Below are 25,697 nucleotides of genomic sequence, written 5' to 3' on the forward strand. Positions count from 1 at the left end.
TCAGTTTAAACCTGTTCTTTTTTTCTAGTTTCTTAAAATAGAAGCTGAGGCCATTCATTTGAGACCTCTATTCTTTTCTAATATAGTAATACACCCCCTTATCCATGGGGGATACAATCCAAGACCCCCAGTGGATGCCTGAAGCCTCAGATACTGAATTGTATATATATTTTCTGTTCATGTCTTCAACACAAAAATTTAATGCATTTTCCATCTTAGCTAAGCACTTATTATACACCCTGGTGGTAACTTTTTGCAGTTTGAGGTATGACAGCAACACTAGCACACATTTCTTTTTTGTCTTCACAATTTCATGGGTAGAAGATTTGTTTTTACTGTAGATCTTAGAAACCTCAACATATAATTTATTTTATTTCCTTACTAAGTCTAGAACTTTCACTTTTTCACTTAAAGGAAGCACTTTATGGATTCTCTTTGGCATATTTGAATTGCCAGCATTACTACTCTTGTGCTTTGGGGCCATTATCAAGTAAAATAAAGGTTACTTGAACACAAGCACTGTGATACCTTCATAGTAGATATGATAACTGAGATGGCTACTAAAGGGCAAGGAGTATATACAATGTGGAGATGCTGAAATGCTGAACAAAGGGATGATTCACATCTCGGGTGGGATAGGGTGGACAGGTGCAAGGTATCATCACATTACTCAGAACAGCCCACAAGTTAACACTTATGAATTGTTTATTTCTGTAATTTTCCATTTAATATTTTCAGACCGTGGTTGACAGAGGGTAACTGAAAACATAGAAAGTGAAATGCAGATAACAGAGGACTATATTGTATAGGAGTCTAGTAATAATTTGCCCTTCTCCCATAACTACTTCTTTAGCAGCTTCCCACAAATTTTGATATACTGTGTTGTCATTTGCATTTAGTTCAAAGTACTTTCTAATTTCACCTTCAAGTTTTCTTTTTCTAAAATATGTTTTTTATTGATTTTAGAGAGAGAAGAAGGGAGAGGGAGAGAGAGATACAAACATTTATGAGAAAGAAACATCAACATTGATAGGCTGCCTCCTACACATACCCCATGAGGGATCCAGCCCACACCCCAAGCATGTGCCCTGACAGGGAATTGAACTGGCAACCTCATGGTGCATGGATAGATGCTCAACCACTGAGCCACACCGGTTGGGCACTTTGGAGTTTCTCTCTCTCTCTCTCTCTCTCTCTCTCTCTCTCTCTCGGACTGTCCTAAATTGTTTATTAGGTAAGAATTTTACAAACATTACTTACATTAGCGGTAACAGTGGAGCTGGAGAGTACGGCAACTTCTGCAAGCTGCATGGCGAGAACCACCAATAATGTGGTGGAATTTGTGGTTCTTGCAGCTTGCAGATGTCAGCCCTCGCATCTTGTGATTGTGGCCTGATTTGGTGGATCCATTTGGTTGTCAGGATTTCTTCTGATAGCCTTATGGAATGGATCAATAAAGATAACCTCAGAGAATTTGTAGGTGGAATCTTCCCTTACCCAGTAAGAATTCAGGACTCTCAGAGGCCCACAGTGGCATCCAGCTCACTCCTCAGCAACAGACTGAAGACTTCAGGCAAACTTTAGCTGGTTAACACCATGATTGACAGGCTTGTGGTAGGTCGCACCCTTAGGAACAGGGCGTTTGGGGACACCATGGCGCATACCAATCAGAGATATGACATAACCTTGCTTGGCTTGGTATCCCAGCCTGCATGCTTTGTCGGGTGGTGGTGGTGGGGAGGGGCTGTGGAGCGCAGAGAGATGGCAGTACTTCCAGTAGTGCACCCTGAGAAGGAAGTGCATAAGATTGGACTGCTTCTTCCTCCATAGCTCCTGGATGTACTTGTAAGCATCCATCTTGGTTTACTTTCTGGCTGCAGCCAGACAGAAAGCTCTAGTTTTCTTTAACCCATGGTTTACTTAAAATATATTATTTAGTGACTCAATATTTAGGCATTTTCAGGAGATCTTTCCATCATTGAATTTTAAATTTAAATATATGTAGTCAGAGAACAGTCTTCATATTACTTGAACTCTTCTAAATGTATTGAGACTTATTTCATGGTCCAGAATATGTTCTATCCTGGTTCACGTTTCATGTGTACAAAATATTTATTCTATTATTCTTGGATAGAATGTTCTCCAAAAGTGAATTGGTCAAGTTCATTATAGAAATGTTCAGGTTTAGTATATCCTTGCAATATTTCTGTCTACTTATACCTAAAGTTGAAAGTTACACTGAAATCCTAGCTATTTTTAAACTGAGGCAAAAAGAGCACATATTTGAGATGTGTTTAAATCATGGTTCTATCACTCATTATTTGTGTGACTTTACATTAGTCATTTCACCTATCTGGGCTTCTGTTTCCTTATCTGTAAAATGGGTATAATCATAGTACCTACTCTACAAGTTCACTGTGGGATTATGTGAGAAAATATCAGAGAATTAGAGATTTCTTATGTGGCATTTCAGAGGACAAGAATTGATTTCACAATTTTTTTTTATTATTTGGAAAATTACTAAGTTTGTAAAGGTTCTTGTCAGTTTCAATTCTGCACACGGTTAAGATTGCTATTTATCTGGTTATATGGCCACAAGCAGTTTAACCAAAATGGATGTAGACTGTGTGTTAAAATGTCTGGGAGCGATAATTGAAAATAATATAAATAAATTCCATATAAAGAATAGTGATTGTTAATAGAATTCCCTCTTCTCTAGATTGACCCAAAGAAAAATTCAAAATTAATGGGCTTAATAAAAAAAATGCAGGCAGCACAAAGAGCTAGATGAATGTGGTGGTTTGCTATTATTTACTTTTCAGTCTGATTATTACAGAGATATCCTGGCAACAAGTTATCCATTTCAACTTAGGTCAGAGTGCATTTGAAAGAAAAAACAACAACAAACAAGCAGAAACTATTCAGGTGGGCTTTCAAAAGCCAGACTAATAAGAAATTGCACATAAAAGATAGTTGCACTATGCTAAAAAATAGCCTCTCAAATACATCATCATTTTCTAGCATCCAGGGATGGTCTGTTTAGGGCAGCATAGTGAGGGTAACATAAGCATGAAACTTAATATCAGAAAAAAATGGGGATGAATTCCATACTTCACAGCTCACCATCAGTGTAACCTGACCTAGGCAGTGATACCTAGCTCCCTGTGCTGTAGTGAGATTTGCATGAACTTTCATTACTTAAAGGCCTGCACTCTGCCTATCTTTGCAAAGGAGTCCTTTAGCTTTCTAATTCTTCTCTTTATTAATATAACTAGAGGCCCAGTGCACGAAATTCGTGCACGGAGGGGGGTTGTCCCTCAGCCCAGCCTGTACCCTCGCCAATATGGGACCCCTCTAGGAATGTCCGACCCCTCAAGGAATGAACCTTGCAGTCGGATATCCCTCTCACAATCCAGGACTGCTGGCTCCCAACTGCTTGCCTTCCTGCCTTCCTGATTGCCCCTAACCGCTTCTGCCTGCTAGCCTGATCACACCCTAACCACTCTGCTGCCAGCCTGTTTGCCCCCAACTTCCCTCCTCTGCTGGCCTGGTCACCCCTAACTGCCTTCTCCTGCAGGGTTGATCACCTCCAACTGCCCTCCCTTGCAGGCCTGGTCCTTCTCAACTGCCCTCCCTTGCAGGCCGGGTGCCTCCCAACTGCCCTCTCCTGCTGGCCATCTTGTGGTGGCCATCTTGTGTCCACATGGGGGCAGGATCTTTGACCACATGGGGGCAGCTATATTGTGTGTTGCAGTGATGATCAATCTGCACATTACTCTTTTATTAGATAGGATAGAGGCCTGGAACAGGGGTGGGGGCTAGCTGGTTTGCCCTGAAGGGTGTCCCGGATCAGGTGGGGGTTCCCTTGGGGCGTCGGGCGGCCTGAGCGAGGGGCCAGTGGTGGTTTGCAGGCCGGCCATGCCCGCTGGCAACCCAAGCAGAGGACCTGGTATCTGGAATTTATTTTCCTTCTACAATTGAAACTTTGTAGCCTGGAACAGAGCCAAGCCTGCTGCTCCTTCTGCGGCAGGCAGCCATTTCTGTGGCAGTTAATTCACCTTCTATAATTGAAACTTTGTAGCCTTAAGCGGGTGAGCCCAGCCAGGGTGTGTGGAAAGCTTTGCTTCCCCTGTTGCCGGCAGCAACCCTGGCCTGCTCTCTCAAGCTCCATTCTGCTGCCATTTGTTTGAATTTGTTTACCTTCTATAATTGAAACTTTATAGCTTGAGTGGAGGCTTAGGCCTGGCAAGGGCAGGCAGAAAGCTTGGCTTCTTCTGTTACCTAGGAAACCTTGCTCTCTGTGGCTGTAGCCATCTTGGTTTGGGTTAATTTGCATGTTTGCTCTGATTGGATGGTGGGCGTGGCTTGCGGGTGTGTCGGAGGTATGGTTAATTTGCATATTTGTCTATTATTAGGAAGGATGGACTGGCTTGGGTTTTTAGAACTTCTTCTCCACTCTTGTGCAATGTACATCCTTTCAACTTTTTTGTTGTTTTTATAATTAGTCTCTTCCAGAGAAAAGTCAGTGTGGATTCATGGATTGCAAAATAATCTGAGCCCACAATTCCAGCCTGAAATTCCTTTGTCTTTGGTCAACTTCCTATCCCACCCAATTGTACAAAACATCACCACTCAAATGTAATCCCTGAAATTCAGATTAATGACTGCCCTGTTTCACACTCTCCACAGATGAACTTGCCTACTCTCTCATAGGGAATATCCCTGAGATGTCTGACCAGCCCTCAGTTAATTTGATCCCACACTCATCTTTCCTTATCATTTCCCTCTCAGAAGAACTGGTTCTCCTTTTTCTAACCTGGGCTTTGGATCTCAACCTTCCTGACTCCTTAGGGGCTTCTTTCCATCAGCTCTCCTCATCCTTTCTATATTCCAATCTCATATTCTCTATCAGAGCCTTTCCATAATCTTGGAAATATGATCAAATTTATTTTATCATTATAACACCAAAATCAAATCCTTCTCTTGACAAACATCCACTCTGGCTACTTCCCTAGCTGTCCTTCCCTTTATAGATGAGCTTCTTAAACACTTGTCTATGCTTATTGTCTCTATGCCCTCACCAGTCCACAGAATCTATTCTCATTCAGGTAACTAACTAATTTATTATTGTACACAGTAATAGTTAAGATGCAGTTTCTGTTACTGTAACAGAAAATCGGAGAGACGAGTGGATTAAACAATCTGAGAGAAGAGTGGAAGTTTACTTCTTCTTCATGTAATTATCTGGAGGGAGGTAGCCCAGGGCCTGTATAGTGACAGTACTCAATGAATTATCCAGAAATCCAAGCTCCTTCTACCATTATACTCTGCCATCCCTAGGATATTATCCTATCTATATGGTCAAAGATGGCTCACCATGTCCAGCCAATAAAAAGAGAAGGGTAAGGAATATCTTTCCCATTTAAAGCAAAAACCCAGATACTGCACAAATCACTTCTGTCCACATTACAATGCCCAAAATTTAGTCTTCATTCAAGGTGGCCATATGCCTGGATTAATATTATTTTATTATGGAAAAAGGAGTGAATAAACATTGCGTAACAACTAGCAGTATCTGCCACACTAACTAAATCATCTTAAAAATTGTGCTAGCACATGTGAGGTCAGAGGCTGGTTTCTAGAAATGCCCTCCTAGTCTAATCACCCCCAAATCCACTTCACCAGGTATCAGAACTGATTTACACTCCAAAATTTCTATTGTGGATGTTGGGTTCTTTCTTAGACCTACATAGGGATATGGCAATACAGGGAAGGTAGCAGACAACAGAGACTCCTTGAGAACAGGGTTCTTGGCTAGCTTGTTCATTGCTATATCTCTGGAACCTATAAAATGTTCAATGCATAGTAAGTGCTCAATAAGAATTTGCCAGATGAATGAATGTGTATACATGTGTTTAGTTAAGGGAATATGACAACAGATTTTACCATCTTTGAAACCTTAACAAGATCAAGGAAGAAGCTTGAGTTTGAGGCAGTAGAAATGAGAGTTATTTGATGAATCTGATGATGCCATTCTCCTTTCTGAGATCTGTTAGGTTTCCCCATGGCTTTGTATCAGAACTCAATCTTATCTCATCCTACTCTGAAAAACATAGTTTTATCCTAGATGAGTGGCTAGATAAATAGATGGGTGAATGGGTGGATAGGTGTGTGCAGGATCAAGGTGGTCTCATGCTTGTATGTTTCCCTAGTGAGTGGCCCCTTCTGGAAGAAGTGTTCCTTGTATCTCTCTAATTCTTTTTGTGTGTGTTCTGTCTAGTCTTCTTGAATGACCCCTAGGTCAGTGAGAGTAACCAGAGACATTTATTTAAACCGTAGATTCTTAAGCTCTTACCAGTAGAGTTTGTTGTTTGGGAACCCCCTGGTTTAATAGTGATTGAGGGCCTACAGGTAGTCATGAGATTGGGTAATTCATGTAAAGGAAGAGTAACACTAGTTGATGTAAATTGGCAAGGTCACTTATGAAGTCACACATAGTTGTAAAGTAGATGTCTGTATGGGCTTGTCCTTTACAAAACTCTATCAAAAAGTATCTATTTAGGTACCTTGCCCATTTTTTGATTGGATTGTTTATCTTCCTTTTGTTAAGTTGTATGAGTTCCCTGTAAATGTTGGAGATTAAACCCTTATCTGTGATAACATTGGCAAATATGTTCTCCCATGCAGTGGGCTTTCTTGTTGTTTTGTTGATGGTTTCTTTTGCTGTGAAAAAGCTTTTTATTTTGATGTAGTCCCATTTGGTTATTTTCTCTTTAGTTTCTATTGCCCTAGGAGCAATATCCGTGAAGAAATTTCTTCAGCATATGTCTGACATTTTGCTGCCTGTGGATTTCTCTAATATTTTTATGGTTTCCCATCTTATGATTAAGCCCTTTATCCATTTTGAGTTTATTTTTGTGTATGGTATAAGTTGGTGGCCTAGTTTTTTTTTTTTGCATGTATGTGTCCAATTTTCCCAACAACATTTATTGAAGAGACTGTCTTAACTCCATTGTATGTCCTTGCTTCCTTTGTCAAATATTAATTGAGCATAGTGGTTTGGATCGATTTCTGGGTTCTCTATTCTATTCCATTGGTCTATATGTCTGTTGTTGTGCCAGTACCAGGCAGTTTTGAAAACAGTGGCTTTGTCATACAGCTTGATATCTGGTATTGAGATTCCTCCTACTTTTTTCTTCTTTCTCAGTATTGCTGCAGCTATTGAGGGTCTTTTTTTATTCCATATGAATTTTTGGAGAGTTTGTTCTAGGTCTGTGAAATATGACATTGGTATTTTAATATGCCGCTGGGGAGTGCATTGAATCTATAGATTGCTTTGGGTAGTATGGACATTTTAATGATGTTAATTCTACCAATCCATGAACACGGTGTGTTCTTCCATCTGCTTATGTCTTCCTCTATCTCTCTTTTCAGTGTCCTGTAGTTTTCCGAGTACAGGTCTTTTACCTCCTTGATTAACTTTATTCCTAGGTATCTTATTTTTCTGGTACGATGGTAAATGGGATTTTTTAAAAAATCTCTCTTTCTGTAAGTTCACTATTGCTGTATAGAAATGCCATAGGTTTCTTGGCATTAGTTTTGTATCCTTCTACATTACTGAATTCATTTATTAAGTCTAATAATTTTTTGATGGAGTGTTTAGGGTTTTCTATGTACAGTATCATGTCATCTGTGAATAATGACCAGAACTACTTTTGTTGTCCTAAGTATGCTATGCTATCTCATGCCTCATAGCTCCATCTCTGCTGGCAGGAACTGTCTTCCTCATCTGGGGTTCTCAAAAATGTAGCACAGCAACATATAATAAAGAACTGCACCAAAATGAAGTTACCTGGCTATCTTCTGATAACAAAATAACTACTTGATGACACTTGTACATTTTATACATAACTTATTTAATATTTAGCATCTCTTCATGTATGCAAAGAAGTATGCCAGGCTGATGTACTGACATCAAAAGGTTTCTATGGCATAATGTTAACGAAACAACTATCTGAAGAATGTACCTAGTATGATCTGTCAATATAAAAATAAACCCCAATAAAACTATGTGTATCCATATATATGTCTATATGTATATATGTTATATAGATATAGATATAGTTAAAGCAGAGAATGAGCCTTGGAAATATAGATAGCAAAATGTTAATAGTGGTACATGTCAGGAGGGGCAAGGCCAGGAGAATGACATAATTTACTCTAAAAAAATCTTTATGGTTTGAATTTTTACAGAATAAATGTATTCACATGTAAATTGTGAAGTTAAATTTATAAAATTTAAAAGACTGGAAGAGGCATAAGAAAGCATGTGGAAGATAGAATCTAACAAATGTAGATTCAAGTCCCTGCTCTGCTACCCAATAGCTGTGTGGTCTTGAGTGATACTCTCTGAGGCTCAGTTTCTCATCTGTGAACTAGTGTTTCATTCATTTGTTCTTTTACTAACTCACCAAAAATTTGTTGAGCACCTACTTGAGTGTCAAGCACTGTTCTAGGCACTAGGGATCCAATGGTGAGTATATAAAATTATGTCCTCATGGAGCTACAATTTAGTGGGGCAGGTAGACAGTAATCAAATAATCAGACAAATCAGCATAAAATTGCATGTGTGAAACTGCTGGAAAAGATCAATGGAATAGAATAGAAACCACAGAAATTAACCCAAGCCATTATGCTCAATTAATACTTGACAAAGGAGGCAAGAATATACAATGGAGTCAAGACGGTCTCTTCAATAAATGGTGTTGGGAAAATTGGGATGATACATGCAAAAAAATGAAACTAGACCACCAACATTCACCATACACAAGAATAAACTCAAAATGGTTAAAAGACTTAAATGTAAGCCATGAAATCATAAAAATCCTAAAAGAAACCATAGGCAGAAAAATCTCAGACATCTCTCCTAACAATATATTTACAGATACAGCTCCTAGGGTAAAGGAAACTAAGAAGAAAATAAACAAATGAGACTACATCACAATAAAAAGCTTCTGCACAGCAAAAGAAACTATTAATAAAATGAAAAATGAGTATTGTATGAGAGAACATATTTGGCAATGACACATTGGATAAAGAGTTAATATCCAAAATATATAAGGCACTCCTACAACTTAACTAAAGGAAGAGAAAAAATCCAATTAAAAAATGGTCAAAGGACCTAAATACACAATCTCCAAAGCCGACATACAGATGGCCAAGAGACATATGAAAAAGTTCTCAAAGTCACTGATCATCGGAGAGATGCAAATTAAAATGACAATGAGGCATCTCATCACACCTGTCAGAATGGCTATCATAAACAGATCAACAAATGACAAGTTGGCAAGGATGTGGAAAAAAAGGACCTATGTAACACTTCCAACAACAAAGATTTAATTTTTAAAAAGTGCTAGAGAGAAAAGTCCATGGGGTCAGGACAGCCTGTAACAAGATAATTTGATATAATCAAGATCAGAGAAGCCTGGGCTTTTTAAAGGGTGGTAACTGAATGAGAAGATGGCTTGAAATAGATGAAGAAGGACATTCTAGGAAGGGAAACAGCATGTAAAAAAGCCTTATCATGACAATACATGACTTATTTAAGATTCTAAAATGAAGCTAGTGTGCACTCATCTAGGGGAAAAGATGAACAACATAGACTGAAGAACAAGAACAGCATTGATCAGACTGTCAGACCTCAGAGGGAAGGTTGGGGTGGGTGGGGACAAGGGAGATAGATCAACCAAAGGACTTTTGTGCTTGCATATGAGCCTAACCAGTGATCACGGACAACAGGGGGATGGGGGCATGCGTGTGTGGGGGATTTGGGATGGGAATGGGGGGGTTGATGACAAATATGTGATACCTTAATCAATAAAGTAATTAAAAAATAAAAATAAAATGAAGCTAATGTGGCTGGTGTGTGTGTGTGTGTGTGTGTGTGTGTGTGTGTGTGTGTGTGTGTGTTTGGGGAGAGACAATATTGGTATAAAATGAGGCTGGAGAAGGACATTGGTGTCAGACCACATACAGGTCATTGTCCTACCCATAAGAACTATGTGATGGCATGGTAAGCTCTAAGCAAGGTGCCAGCATGATCAGATTTGAGTTTTGAAAAGTTCATCTGGCTTCTTTGAGGAGCATAAATTAGATGGGGGCCAGAGTAGAAGTAAGGAGACCAGTTAGAAGGCCATTGCATTGGTTCAGGTCAGAGCTAACTGGGGCTTGGATCACAGTGGTAATAATGGAGATAGGGGGAAATCTTATAGTCTCAAAAGAAGCATTTAGAATTTGGTGATGGATTGGATATGGTGATAAGGGTGTGGGGAAGAAGAAAGAGTAGGAGTCAGGGGTGACTTCTGTGTTTCTGTCTTAACTAATTCAATAGTTGGTAAGGTCATTTGTTGAGAATGAGATCACTGGAAAAATATTAGGTTTTGAGCAGAAATTGTGGGTTGGGTTTTGGACCTGCTGATTTACAGGTGATTTAGAGGCTTCTCTCACCTCCCGTATTCTAATACTACATAATCAAATACTATTTAAAAATTCAACACTCTGCCAATATTTCATATTTTCTTCTCTGCTCTATTTTTGTACCTTAGCTCTTAAGTAGGCAATTGAAAATACTGGTCTAGAATGCTCAGAGAAGTCTGGGCTATGTAAGCTGTACTTAAGAGGGGTACTTAAGAGTTTGTACCTTAGCTCTGACCTGAACCAATGCAATGGCCTTCTAACTGGTCTCCTTACTTCTACTCTGGCCCCCATCTAGTTTATGCTCCTCAAAGAAGCCAGATGAACTTTTCAAAACTCAAATCTGATCATGCTGGCACCTTGCTTAGAGCTTACCATGCCATCACATAGTTCTTATGGATAGGACAATGACCTGTATGTGGTCTGACACCAATGTCCTTCTCCAGCCTCATTTTATACCAGTATTGTCTCTCCCCAAACACACACACACACACACACACACACACACACACACCAGCCACATTAGCTTCATTTTATTTTTATTTTTTAATTACTTTATTGATTAAGGTATCACATATTTGTCATCAACCCCCCCATTCCCATCCCAACCCCCCCACACATGCATGCCCCCATCCCCCTGTTGTAACCAATGTTGGTGGTCTAGTTTCATTTCATTTCCTATTACTTTTTAGTTTCTATTCGTCTTGTTTATTGTGTTCCCCCACCAGAATGGAAACTCCATGAAAAAAGGAGTTTTGTCTATTTTATATATGCCATAATCATCAGCATCTTGAACTGTGCTTGGTATAGGTAGGTACTCAGTAAATATTTGTCAAATGAATGCACAAATTAATTTAAGTAACAAGTCAAGTAGGCAATTGAAAATACTGGTCTAGAATGCTCAGAGAAGTCTGGGCTATGTAAAGATGTTTGTCATCCACCTTAAGAGGGGTACTTAATGTAGCTGTGGGTTTGGATGAGATCACCTAGGGAGATGGAATGAAGTGAGAAAAGGGAGCAAATTAGTACTTGCCTCAGAGGATTACTGTAAGGATTAACTGAAATAATAAAAGTCAAGGATTTAGTTGGTGCCTGGCACCTGGTTGGTGGTCAAGGAAGGTTAGTTGTTAATAGTGTTGTAATTACAGACTCATGGGACTTTAAGAACAGTGGACTAAGTGAATGGCAAGATGTGGCCTCTAGCACCCTTACCAGTGAGCTCTCTACTTTTGTTAGGTGCTTATCAAACAAGCACGGTTCTGCTACTGGCTCTGCTGTGTGACTGCATCCAGTTACCTAAGTTTCATGAGCCTCAGATTCCTCACCTGTAGGTCAGTGATGATGGCAACACTTTTCCCACAGGACCAACGGACTGTTTTTAGCACTTCGCAATCTCTGGCGCCTTGCCCAGTGTTACTGGCACACAGTAAGGGCTAAACTAGTTATTCATTGATAGAAGGTGCATTGGCCTTGGCATCAGAAAATACAAGCCTTTTGATTTTGCCCAAAATCATAGCTAAGTCACAAGAGTGTTTTACGCACCAAATGAGATTGTGTATTATTTTTTAGAAGAGTCATGGTAGTTCCCAGTGATATTTTAACTTCAATGGGAAAAAGAAAAAAATAGATGAGAAAGCTGAGGCAGAGATAAAACAATGGTGGGGAAGTAAATTAGGAACCAGAGCTAAGAAGAGTATCAAAAGTCTATTCCATGGGGAATTCAAGCCTAATAAAATATTGTGACCAGACATGACACATGGAGGTGGCTAACCCTCTCCTGTTTGCCTTCTTCAACCCAATACAAACCAACATAGATACTCAGGTGAGGTTTAAAATAACACCAGCACTAGCCATGCCACCCTCCTCACCAAGACCCCCTATAGTTCTCAGCAGAATTTGGGGTTGTCCCTCTATGTCTACCCTCTCTCCAATGGTTCCTTGGCCTGTTCTGAGCAGATGACAATGACTAATTGCCTTTCCCATCTCTTCAAGATATATGGAGTGTTCCTTTAACCTATTCATGGGCACTTCACATGACTGCTCTAAGAAATAAATCCACTAATTGCACTAGTTTAATCCAAGTATTTTGATAGTGGCCTAAAAATAATCTTTTTTCACATATACATACACCACAGCTCAAGGGGGTCCCCCAACTCAAGGGGCTATTTGGTAAGTGTAGGCATTATGTGGTCCTTATGCTCTTAGGGTTATGCTGCACGTTAGATCAGCCGATCAGATCTGAACTTTTGAGCACCCAGAATTGCCCTATTATCTTCAAGACAATGATTCAAAGTCTGGTCAAACTTTATAGAGTACCTACCATGTGCATCTCACTAAATTGAAGAGGGGCAATACAAGCATTAACAATAGTCCCTGACCTCTAATAGCTCACAATTTAGGGTGGTCATTACAGAGCCATACTACAAAAATAGCTACAATTTATTGAGTACTTGGTATGTATCAGGAACTTTACATATAGTATCTAAAATTCTAAAAATAACACTGTAAATTAGATAATAGCATTATTTCTAGTACACAGGTGATGAAATGGAGGGCTCAAAGGGTTAGTAGATTTACCTAAGGTCACATATGTGGTAAGCATTTCCAAGTTTGGTCTCCTAAGTCCATGCTTGTTTTCTTAACCATCTGGCTACACAAGGAAGGCTGCGTCAAGTTCTTAACAGAGGTATTAAGTGCCCTGGGCATAAAGGGGAAGGGGAGATTAATTTTATATGGAGGCATGAAAGTGGAGATGGTAGATATACCCCAGGGATCACGTCTATTGGAGTAGGGATTTGACATTAACTGCTTGACTGGACTATATATTAAAGGCAGATGTGTGGGAGAGCACTCTGGGTGATGGGACTACACCTGGAAAGGCCCAGAGGCAGGAAAATACAAGGCATGTTTAGTGCAGTGGGTAGAGAGTAAGATGGGGCTACAGTAGGGGGCCAAATAATAGCAATGAAGTTGGAAAGGGAGATAGGGGCCATATGTGGGAAGAGGGTGTCAGTAGAGCCTTAAATGCCACAAGTTAAGAAGATTAATCATAACTGGCCTATGACTCAAAAAGGGCACTTATTTGGCTCACTGCCTTGTACTGACTATGCCTCTCATAGCATCTGAACATGTCCATGTTGCCATGGTCCAGTGGCATCTTGCTGGTCATCTATTTCAAGGTCTTTACCCTGAACAAACTCGTTGACTTTCTTTAGGAACTAGATCATGCCTCCAGTGGGAAATACAGCTGTTCACATCCTGATATCACTGTTCCCTTTGGAGTATACCCTGACTACAGGCCCCTCTAACTGCCTGGACCACGCCTGGCTCTACCACTCGACTGTTCCTCTATGGCAGGTTATGGGGTGCATTCATCTCTGCATCCCTGGAACCCAGCACACTTCAGGGCTCAATATTCTGTTATAGAAGGAAGGAAGGAAGTGGATGATTCTCATTCACCCTGATAACTTCTTTATCATAACTCATAACATTTAATACCACAAAAGGGGAACATAGCAATTTTCCTGCCTCTGCTCCCTCTGTGATTTGTGCTTAACAACGTTCACAACAATAAAATCCACTTCAACTTGATGAGCAGTTCCTGGCTTCTCTTGTGCTGGATGGATGCAAGCTTGAAGGCCAAGGGACACAACGCTCATCCCAGCAAGCTCTGGAGGTCAGATGGACATAGGCTGTATAACGCATTAGGACTCTGCAGGGTTGCTCTCCTGCTACTACTGCACAGCTGGCTCATGTTGGACATCATGTCCTTGCCATCTTTATTCTTACTCTCCACCAGGCACCCAAGTGTTTCTTGTTGTACAGTGGCTGTTCGAGTGGTAGTGGGCCGACAGGGACATAGCTTCCCTCCCACATTTGTTCTAAACAACACAAAGGGAATCACTTGGTGATGACTCACTGCCTATTTCCTAAACTCTCCTTCCTGGCTTTCCACTTCTTAGAAACAAGGCCCAGGAAAATGTGTCTGGAGTTAGGAAAGGTACTATTCCCCCTTCATTCTCCATCCTGAGGGGTGAGGCACAGGGGCTGGTTAGAAAGTAGGACACAAGGTGAATAGAAGAAATCCAGTACTCCTTGGAGATCAGCAGGCCATTTGCTCCTTGAGTCTTCACAGTAAATTTGCCAGGTTTAAAGTATTCTCCCTACTTTAGAGGTAAGGAAACAGAGGTTCAGAAAATGTAAAGCCATCAGTTAGTAAGGAGGGAGCTAAGATCTGAACTCAAGTTACCAGGCTCCAGAACTGTGGTTCTAACTACTCTACACTCTATTGGCCATAAACATATGGTCTCATTTGATCCTTTTTACACTACTCCAGGACATGACAAGGAACATAGGGTTCAGTGCCCCTCTTATCAACCTCTTCTAAGCAAGAAGAATGGTCTACAAAAGATAATGAATTTTGTTCTATTCTAATTCTGTCCTCACAGTTATTGCCTACTCTCCTTTCCTGCACACCCTCCCCTGTCAACCCACTCATTAAGATTTTATCCCCGCTGTATTTCCTATGTTATACTTTATATCCCCATGACTATTTAGTGACTATTTTATGACTACCAATTTATACTTCTTAATCCCTTCACCTTTTCACCCAGTGTCCCAACCCCCCTCTTTTCTGGCAACTATCAATCTGCTCTCTGTATCTATGAGTGTGTTTCTATTTTGTTTGTTTAGCACTGAAGTAGATGGGCAGCATGGTATGGTGAGAAGGGCATGGTTTTATTTTCATTTTAGTTTTTAAAAGTTAAGGTGGCTTTTTCCCTCTGATAGTTCAAACAATGTACTAAGTTGTAAAAAACAAATACTGCAGAAGTATAAAGAAGAAAAAAATCACTCCTAAGCCCACCACCCATGACCACTGCCAACATTTTGAGCTATACTCTTACAGATATTTTTCTAAACACAAACACATATTTGAAGAAATGGAATTATACCATTCATAATATTTTGTAGCCTGCCTTCTAAAAAATGTTAGAATACACATATTATATAATTTATTCCTCACAACAACCCTGTGTTGTGGATATAATTATCCCCTTATTAAGTTGAAGGAAATTAAGGCCCGGAGATATCATGCAACCACTACTTGGTAGAACTAGAATTTGAACTAAGATCTGTCTGTTCTAAAACTCAAGCTTTCCCTATCACATGTTCTTATTCATTAAAAAGTATTAGCATACATTTACACTTCAATAATTAAAACACTGTGGTACTGGTGCCAGAATAAACAGACTAACTTCTTCCATTCATTTGTATTTTTATGAGTGGTTATTGGGAACCTACTAGATGCCAGGCTCTATTCAAAATACTGGAGATAGAGAGTAAACAAGACAGTGCCCTTACTCTCATAGAGCCTTTAACCTGGTGAGGAAGGCAGGTAATAAACACATAAGGAGATATGTATGTAATATCAGGAAGTGATAAGTACTGTGAAGAATATAAAATTAAGGGGACAGAAAATGACAAAAGGAGCTATTTTATTTCTTCAAAGAAGGCAGGCATCTTTGAAGAAGTTATATCAGAGCAGTGACCTGAATAAATTATGGAAGCTAGATATCTAGAAGAAGACTCTTCCAGGAAGATGGAATAGCCAATGCCAAGATCTTATGGCAGAAGCATGGTTGGCATGTTTGAGGAACAGCAAGAAGACCAGGGGAATGCAACTTGCAAGGAGAAGAGCTGAAAGAGATAGATGATGGTGGAGATGCAGGCAGGGAATTAGGTCATGCAGGACCCTGCAGGCTATGGTCAGCCTTTGGATTTGATTCCAAGTCTAAGGCAGTGTTGGGGTTTGGGCAGAGGAGTAATATAACCGGAATTACCCTATGAGAATTCCACCCTAGTTGCAGACTGGAGAGGGTAAATGTGAAAACAGGGAGACAAGTGATAGGTGGGCAGTGTGTGGACAATGTCTTAAACCACTTGGGAAAAATATGTGCCTAGATTTAACAAATGACTATAAGGCTTGGTTATAGAGACAAACACAACATTGCTGCTTCCTGTAGAGTTCACAGTGCAGTAGATGAGACCAACAATTCCATGTGAGCCAGCTGTGGCAGACTTATGTATATGAACTCTGGAAACTAGAGGAGAGAATGCTATCTCGTACCTGTGATCTGGGGTCAGAGAAGGCTTCACAAAAGAGGCTTGATTTGGGTAGAATCCTGAAGGCCCAACAGGAGGTGGGAAGGAAAGAAGAGAGGATGTGTAATGGGGGTGGACATTCCAGGAAGAAGGATCGCAGAAACAAAGGTCAGAGGGAAATACTCTCAGGATGCTTTCTAGAAATGCCCTTTAATTAGTTTATGCCAGACCTGTTCAGAATAGACTACAAGCAAATGAATCAAGGTAGTAAATATAGCTGGCTTTATTTTAGATTCCTGCCCAGGAACTTTAAACATTTTAGAACATTTTAAATTTTAAACAACCATCTAGTGCAAGGGTTGGCAAGCTTTTTCTGTAAAGAGCTAAATATTTTAGGGTTTGTGGGCCATATGTTCTCTTTTGTAAATACTCAACCCTGCCATTGTAGTGTGAAAGCAGTCATGGCAAATATGTAATGAATGGACATGGCTGTGTGCCAATAAAACTCCAATTACAAAACCAGACAGTGGGCCAGATTTGGCCCATGGGCTATAGGTTTGGCAACCCCTGAGCTAGTGTCTCAGCTCCCCAGTGCTGTGCTCTATACCCCCAACACTTACCCCACAGATGCCTGTTGAAAGGGCTGGCAGGCTGACCTACAGACATACATTCTGAGTGGCAGACATTTATCAATCCCTTCTAGAGATTACTGATGCCACAAAATCAGTTAAGTAAAATATGAAAATGTGGAGATTGTGTGCCAAAGAGAATGTAATGCTTGTAAGAGGAGACTAAACTAAGGATCTGGGCCTAAGAACCATATCCGAAATAAATTAACAATTATTTCCAGGTGGGTAAATCAGAAGATAAAAACATATATTTTTGCTTTTATGTTTAATATGGAATCCACATATAGCTCTGGCAATGTCTTTCTGTCTCTCTGTCCATGTTTTAACATTTCAGTGTAATTTCAAATTAATTTCTTACATTGCACTATTGAAATAGGATCACTAAGATAACAACTGTTTGTATATCTATCTGTCTATCTACCTATCTATCATCATCTATCTAGCTATCATTAATACATTTTCCAACTACGATTAAGGAACTCAAAAGAAAGAAATATACATAGTGCAATGTCAATGACTTCAGGGCACTAAACTCTGTAATTCTCAACACAATTATAACAAAATCCAGTTCTTATCACAAAAAGGAAGACTTTGCAAAAGCCAGATCCTGTTCTTGAAGTGGACCGTTAGCTTCCATACTGGGCCAAGTATTGATTAGTTGCCACAGTTTATTTGTCATTTTCCTTTTAATTTCATCCTAGAGCATCACCCTTGGCTACATATCTTGAATGGCATCACTTGATCAGACATGCTGTCAGTTCCAACATTTCCAGGGACTTGATGCCCAGAACAACTGACTTGCCTTTTCTCACATTGGTAATGATGACCAATGGCTTTGCATTGGAGATATTTTCTCCACAGTCTTTCCACAAAGCCTCTCTGAGAAAAGAAAGGTTTTTTTAAATAGGAAATTTAAAATAATTGATTTGGGCAGGATGATAACTTTCAAAAAGGACAATCTCCAAGCTTACATCATCATCATCTTCATCACTCTCACAAGGTGCTTACTCTGTGCCATGCACTGCTCTATGCATTTTTATGTCTTTTAATTAGTTAACACCTTACAACAACCCATAAGGTATTACTTAGTTTTACTGAGGAATGAAGAGGGTATGTGATTTGCTCAGACTCTCACGACTAGAAGTGGATGATCCAGGTTCTGAACTCAAGCAGTCAGGTACAAATCCAGGCATGTTTCTGCTAAGTCAAGCAACATTGCCTTTTGATTGAGTTTTAGAAAAGAAATATCTTAGTTAGGAATTATTAGCCTAACTTGATTAAAAGTAATTAAGTTCCTTGTTATGTCTTGAAGTATTTCATACAGTTAAACTCAATTTGTTAGGCAAAAAGCAGCCTCCTTTTATCCCTGTGGGATCAGTATATCATCTCCATAAAATAAGCCCATTTCAAGATACCTGAAACTTCCCATAGCTTTCTAGGTTTTATTTCTTATAAAATATTCCTAAGCATTTTCTTGTAAGCTATTTCAATTGATGCAGACAACATATAGATGAGGTAACTGAAGCCCAGAGTCATTAAATAACTTGACCATAATTTAGTAAGTAACATGCCAACATTTTTCCTTCCACCTGACTGTCTCCTTCCTTGGGCATAAATTAAACTTGATTTTTTTTTCTTGGATTTGATGTTTGTTATTATTTGTTACTCTTAGAAAATCTCATTTTTTATTGCACTCAGATTTAGAGGTAGACACTTTCAGAGAGGACAGCCTATGTCTCCTGGCAATCTGTTTCTGATATTTTTCTTTTACCTTCTTCATGGGGAAACTTTGTTGTTCTCACCACTGATTCGAACCACATAACCCTTCCATTCTCTACCCAGAATGTCAGGAGCAACTTCTGTGGCCATACACTTCTCATAAAAAGTATAAAATTTGCATTCATTGTCCACTTCAATGAGTTTCTGGTAGCCAGTGGATAGGAAAGAGATATTCAGCTTCATATCAAAGCAGCTGACCACTTCTGAGAGAACTTGATTGATTTTGCTATATTTGTGAAAAATTACATCGTTAACTAGTATCTCTGGAAAGGATAATAGTTTTAAAGGTGCAAATTTATTCTAAATTACTGTGGAATCATTTATTATTTATGCTTCATGGCATAAAGGGGATCATGCAGGTTGGAACTTGTTCATCTGTGAGATCACATTTTGTGTTTTTCAGTAAACATGAAAATCCATGTAGCCCATATGCTTTTTCCATATTTTTCTCTCTTAATTTTTTTATTTTTTTAGTTTTATTGTTAATTTTTAAAAATCAAGATAATGGACATATAATATTATATTTGTTTCAGAGGTACAGCCTAATGAATGGATAATTGTATAGATTGTGAAATGATCACCACAAAAAGTCTTGTTAATATCTATTACCACATAATTAAACATTTTTTTTCTTATGATGGCAACTTTTAAGATCTACTCTCTTAGCAACTTATAAATATGCAATTTAGTATTATCAACTACAGTCATCATACTGTACACTATATCCCCATGACTTATTTATTTTATAACTGGAAGTTTATTCCTTTTGACCTCCTTTACCCATTTTACTCACCCACCACTCTCTGCCTCTGGCAACCACCAATCTGCTCTCTGTATCTATGAGGTTCTGTTTTTTTGTTTGTTTGTTTTTCAGATTGTTCATATAAGTGAAATCATATAGTATTTGTCTTTCTCTCTCTCACTTTTTTCATTTAGCATAATGCCCTCATGTTGGTCCATCCATGTTGTCCCAATGTCAAGATTTCCTTACTTTTTGTGGTTAATATTCTATAGTGTATGTGTATTTTTTTTTATCCATTCATCCATTGACAAAAACTTAGGTTATTTCCATGTTATAAATAATGCTGCAATGAACATGGGAGTCCATATATCTTTTCAAGTTAATATTTTTGTTTATTTTTAATAAATACCCAGAAGTGAAATTTTTGGATCATATGGAAGCTCTATTTTTAATTTTTTTTTGAGGAACATCCATACTGTTTTCTATAGTAATTTTACCATTTACATTTCCAGCCAGCAGTGCACCAGGGTACCCTTTTCTCTACATCCTTGCCAACACATTATTTCTTGTGTTTTTGTTATAGCCATTCTAACAGGTGTGAGGTGATATCTCATTTGTGGTTTTGATATGCATCTCTGTGGTAATTAGTGATGTTTGGCACCTTTTTATGTACCTGTTGGACCATCTGTGTATCTTCTTTGGAAAAAATGTCTACTTAGGTCTTCTGCTCATTTTTTAAATTGGATGTTTTGTATTTTTACTATTGAGTTGTTTGAGTACTTTATATAGTTTGGAGAGAATACTGGGGTTCTCAACACCCTCATCTCCTACTGACTTGTAAGACAGGGGTTCCACAGTGGAAGAAGTAAATTGAGGAGACCAGAGTCTACCATTCCCATCCAATGCTTGAAGTAATGACTCAGAGGGAGTGTCTATCCAAAAGAACAGGAAGCTCTGAAGCGCTCTAGAAAGAAACTGACTTTATGAAACAGTATGTGGAAATCCCAAGCTAAGGGTTCTCTAGAAAACAGTGGAGGTTTTTATAGTGAGCAAATAAGAGGAAGCTGGTAATTCTTTGAGAGCAACAAGCTAAAACATAGGCCATATTATTTAACAAATAAACCAGCTAAGAAGAGCCCTCCTAGAATTAAAGTTCAAAGACTTGCACAACACGAACTCTACCTGAATTAAATTGAATCAAACTATGCAGCAATTTGCGTCCCCCAAGAATTGTTGGAAACAATAGAGAAATTAGCCAGAAATTAGTGAAGCCTAATAATAGGAGGCAGACAGTTTACTAGAGATATCAAGGAGGGAGACAAAGAGTTCCATGATAAAACCACTGTTATCACAAGGTGACTGTGTTCATGCCCAAGTTGTGCCATCTTAGGACTGACAACAGAGAGGCTTTGATTGTATGGTATGTGAGTTATATCTCAATAAAGTTAATACTTAAAAAGTGACACAAATAAGAGCAAAACCAACACATTTTTCCTCCCCTCAAAAGTCATTTTAGAAGAACATGGGCCTGCAATTCTTTTGTGTTTATGTTTTGTTTTGTTTTTAATTTGCCACAGAGACCACAATATTTGTAAAAATAAAAGTAGATTTTGTAACAATATTGCCAATTTAATCTCCCTCCCAGAGTATTTTGTGGCATAGTTACTTAGACACCTTAAGCATTGGAATAGCAGGAACACCAAATAGGGAGACACAGAGCAGGTTGGAAGGGTGTGATGAGGTTCATTTTTTCATTCTATACCTGACAGAGTCCCAGACCTTCTTTGATGTCTCTTCTATATATATTTAAGATTACTGCATTGGACACCCCAAATTTAGATCAGAAAAGGAGAGAAAGTAGCAAGTATAACCTCTTTCACAAAATGTATTTCTTTGGAAGTCACTGTTACACCTGGTGACACAGAGATATCTCAAATTCAATGTGTCCAAAATTAAGTTCATCATCTCCCTCCCACCTCCACCACTCCTGATCCTTTCCCTAATATTGGGAGGACACAAATCAGAAAACTGGAAGTCATCATAGATGACTCCTTCCCCAATGATTACCAGCCATGCATTCAAAAAGTCATTTATCAGTCTACCTCCCTAAAAACACCACATATCTCTGATCTCTTACTGACCTAGCTCAGGCGCTCATCAATTTTTCCTTGGATGTTCATAGCCCCAAACCATTCTAGCTTATACTCCTACCTCTAGACTTATCCCCATCTGATTTGTCTTTAACAGAGGATCAAATCCAAGTTTTCTAATTTCTTACTATGGCATATAAGGCCCTTTATTATCTGACCCCTATTTATCCTCCAAAGTTCATCCCACAACACTCCATGCTCAGGCTAATCCTACCTAATAATAGACAAATATGCAAATTGACCATACCTCGGACACACCCACAAGCCACGCCCACCATCCAATCAGAGTGAGCATGCAAATTAACCCAAACCAAGATGGCTACAGCCACAGAGAGCAAGGTTTCCTAGGTAACAGAGGAAACCAAGTTTTCTGCCTGCCCTTGCCAGGCCTAAGCCTCCACTCAAGCTACAAAGTTTCAATTATAGAAGGTAAACAAATTCAAACAAATGGCAGCAGAATGGAGCTTGAGAGAGCAGGCCAGGGTTGCCGCCGGCAACAGGGGAAGCAAAGCTTTCTGCACACCCTGGCCGGGCCCACCCGCTTAAGGCAACAAAGTTTCAATTATAACCCCAACACAAATGGCTGCCTGCTGCGGAGGGAGCAGCAGGCTTGGCTCTGCTCCAGGCTACAAAGTTTCAATTGTAGAAGGAAAATAAATTCCAGATACCAGGGCCTCCGCTTGGGTTGCCAGGGGGCGTGGCTGGCCTGCAAACCACCACAAGCCCCTCGCTCAGGCCTCCCCACGCCCCAAGGGAACCCCTACCGGATCCAGGACACCCTTCAGGGAAAACCAGCTGGCCCCCACCCCTGTACCAGGCCTCTATCCTATCTAATAAAAGAGTAATATACAGATTGATCATCACTGCAACACACAGTATAGCTGCCCCCATGTGGTCAAAGATCCTGCCTCCATGTGGACACAAGATGGCCACCACAAGATGGCCAGCAGGAGAGGTCAGTTGGGAGGCACCCAGCCTGCAAGGGAGGGCAGTTGAGAAGAACCAGGCCGGAAAGGGAGGGCAGTTGGAGGTGATCAACCCTGCAGGAGAGGGTAGTTAGGGGTGACCAGGCCGGCAGAGGAGGGAAGTTGGGGGAAAACAGGATGGCATCAGATTGGTTAGGGGGTGATCAGGCTGGCAGGCAGAAGCGGTTAGGGGCAATCAGGCAGGCAAGCAGTTGGGAGCCAGCAGTCCTGGATTGTGAGAGGGATGTCCGACTGCCCACCAGATTGGGCCTAAACGGGCAGTCGGACATTCCTTGAGGGGTCCCATATTGGAGAGGGTACAGGCTGGGCTGAGGGACAACCCCCACTCCGTGCACGAATTTCGTGCACCGGGCCTCTAGTCTCTATATACTTGACTATGCTGTTCCCTCTGTCTGGCTTGAACTTGCCCATATTTTTCAACCCATTAAATCCTGTTTATTCCTTCAGAATCAGCTCAGGAGTTATTTCCTCTGGGAAACATTTCCTGACCCCTGGGCTGCATTCATGTCCCTTTCTCTATTTTCCAACAGTTATTCGTGCATGACCCCATCTCTGCACTGTACTGAAAGTCTTAGCTTACTTGGAGGTTTTCCCTATTAGACTGTGGGCTCCTTAAGGAGATGGATTGTGTCTTATTTTTTCTTATATCTTCAGCCCCTAGCACAGGGCTTTACCCAGAGGGGATGCTGAATATATGTGCTGCAAGAGCAACCCCCAAGTTGTTGCTCAGTCAATGTTTATTTAATTTAAACTCCCTGACCCTAGAGACTTGATGATGCAGTTGGTCCGATGCACCTCCTTTATGCTCCCAGACGGTTCCTCTACCACCAGGATTATCACTCTCTCAATGTCATTTTGTTGTTTACTTACTTGCCTAACTCCTCACTAAATGGTATCAGCTCTTGGACAGAAGAGCTCAGGTCTTGCTAACTGATGAATTTTTAGTGCATAGCTTACCCAGTATGCATGGCAGAAAGTAACGTCTGTGTAGGCCAGCAGATGTAAAAGAAAAGACTGCATTGGGCACACGTAGTTATTCTGTCCCATTGCACCAAACAGATGGAGTGTGGATAAATTGCAAATGTCATCCTAGCAGAAATCCCCCTCCCCAATACAAACACAAGGCCAGAAAATGAAGAATCCCACCAACAATGATTACCAGCTAAGCTAGATTAAAATTGGGCCACTCCCCGGGTGAGGCTGGGTCCCGGGCCCGGGTGAGGCCACGCGCCCCTGGGTCCGGGAGAGGCCGTGTGCCCCTGGATCCGGGTGAGGCCACACACCCCTGGGTCCTGGTGAGGCCACGCGCCTCTGGGTCCGAGTGAAGCCGGATCCTGGGTCCAGGTGAGGCCGTGTGCCCCTGGATCTGGGTGAGGCCACACGCCCCTGGGTCTGGGTGAAGCTGGATCCCGGGTCTGGGTGAGACCATGTGCCCCTGAATTCGGGTTAGGCTGGGTCCCAGGTCCGGGTGAGGCCTCGCGCACCTAGGTCCGGGTGAGGCCACGTGCCCCTGGGTCTGGGAGAGGCCACGCGCCCGTGGGTCCGGGGGAGGCCAAGCGCCCCTGGGTCTGGGTGAAGGTAGATCCCGGGTCCGGGTGAGGCCGTGTGCCCCTGGATCTGGGTGAGGCTGGGGCGCGGGTCCGGGTGAGGCCATGTGCCCCTGGACCCGGGTGAGGCTGGGTCCTGGGTCTGGGTGAGGCCACGCGCCCCCTGGGTGCGGGTGAGGCCACATGCCCCTGAATCTGGGTGAAGCCGTGCCCCTGGGTCCGGCTGAGACCAAACCAGAGGGAGTCGGACCTGCATTACCACCATTTGTCCACTATCCAGAGCTGAGGGGTCAGTGCCGACATGTACACATAAGGAACTGGTGGACATTGATATTGGGTCTCAAAAGAACTGTTGGTCCAGAAAGAAACTCACTACAGACTGATTCATTTGCCTGTCAGCATAACTATTATTGCTCGTCTCACATTCAGTTCTTATAAGTATATCTCTAGTGACACATGATCTCGCTCATCTAGGGGAAATGATGAACAACATAGACTGATGAACAAGAACAGAACCAGAAACAAGGAGGCATCGACCGGACTATTGATGGGGGGTGGGGGGAGGGGGGAGAGATCAACCAAAGGACTTGTGTGCATGCATATGAGCCTAACCAATGGTTAAGTTCAACAGGAGGTTGGGGCATCCGTGGGGAGGGGTGTGGGATGGGAATGGGGAGATGAGGACAAATATGTGACACCTTAATCAATAAAGAAATTTTAAAAAAAATTGGGGCACTCAACTTTCAGTATTGTCCAGTTGTTTCCACAGAAAGTTTTTGGAAGGGATTTTCTTCTTTGGCAATTACTAAAAAGTTAGAGGCAAAGATAGAATCTAGAGAGAGAATGTAAAGCTGTTCCAGAGGGCTGTGCTGAGAATTTGACTGGTCATTGCAGTATGGGCAGCAATTGTAACCACACTTAATTTTAAAAAAATGGGCTTTTAAAGGAGCAAATATGTGGTTAAGTAGCAATTAATCCACAGGATCATGAAAGAGTGCCAGGGTTCAGTGTTGGTAAGGTATAAAATGCCTCCTCTCCCATACTCACTCTTTCATGTACCCTGCTCTCCTTTATCAAAGCCACAATTTTAGCACATGATCAAAAACAAAATTATAGGTGTCTGTTAAAACTATGAGAAAAAATTGACCATTTTTCAGTGCTGTTAATGTGAAAACAAAGACATACTAGTACTGAATATTTGCCAGTGCTGATGTTATATTTGTCAGCCCACACAAAGGCACAAAGGCAAGCAATCTTTGTCATTCCTCTCAAATGAGCCAGTGACAAAG

At 40.8% G+C, this 25,697-nt stretch overlaps 1 pseudogene; it reads right to left on the reverse strand.

Moving 5' to 3' along the window:
• Positions 1-1,261: 1,261 nt before the first annotated feature.
• On the reverse strand, positions 1,262-1,857 carry LOC103298445 (60S ribosomal protein L15-like; annotated as a pseudogene).
• Positions 1,858-25,697: the final 23,840 nt, after the last annotated feature.

This window comes from Eptesicus fuscus, chromosome 1 (genome assembly GCF_027574615.1).
Source record: "Eptesicus fuscus isolate TK198812 chromosome 1, DD_ASM_mEF_20220401, whole genome shotgun sequence".
Taxonomy (NCBI): domain Eukaryota; kingdom Metazoa; phylum Chordata; class Mammalia; order Chiroptera; family Vespertilionidae; genus Eptesicus; species Eptesicus fuscus.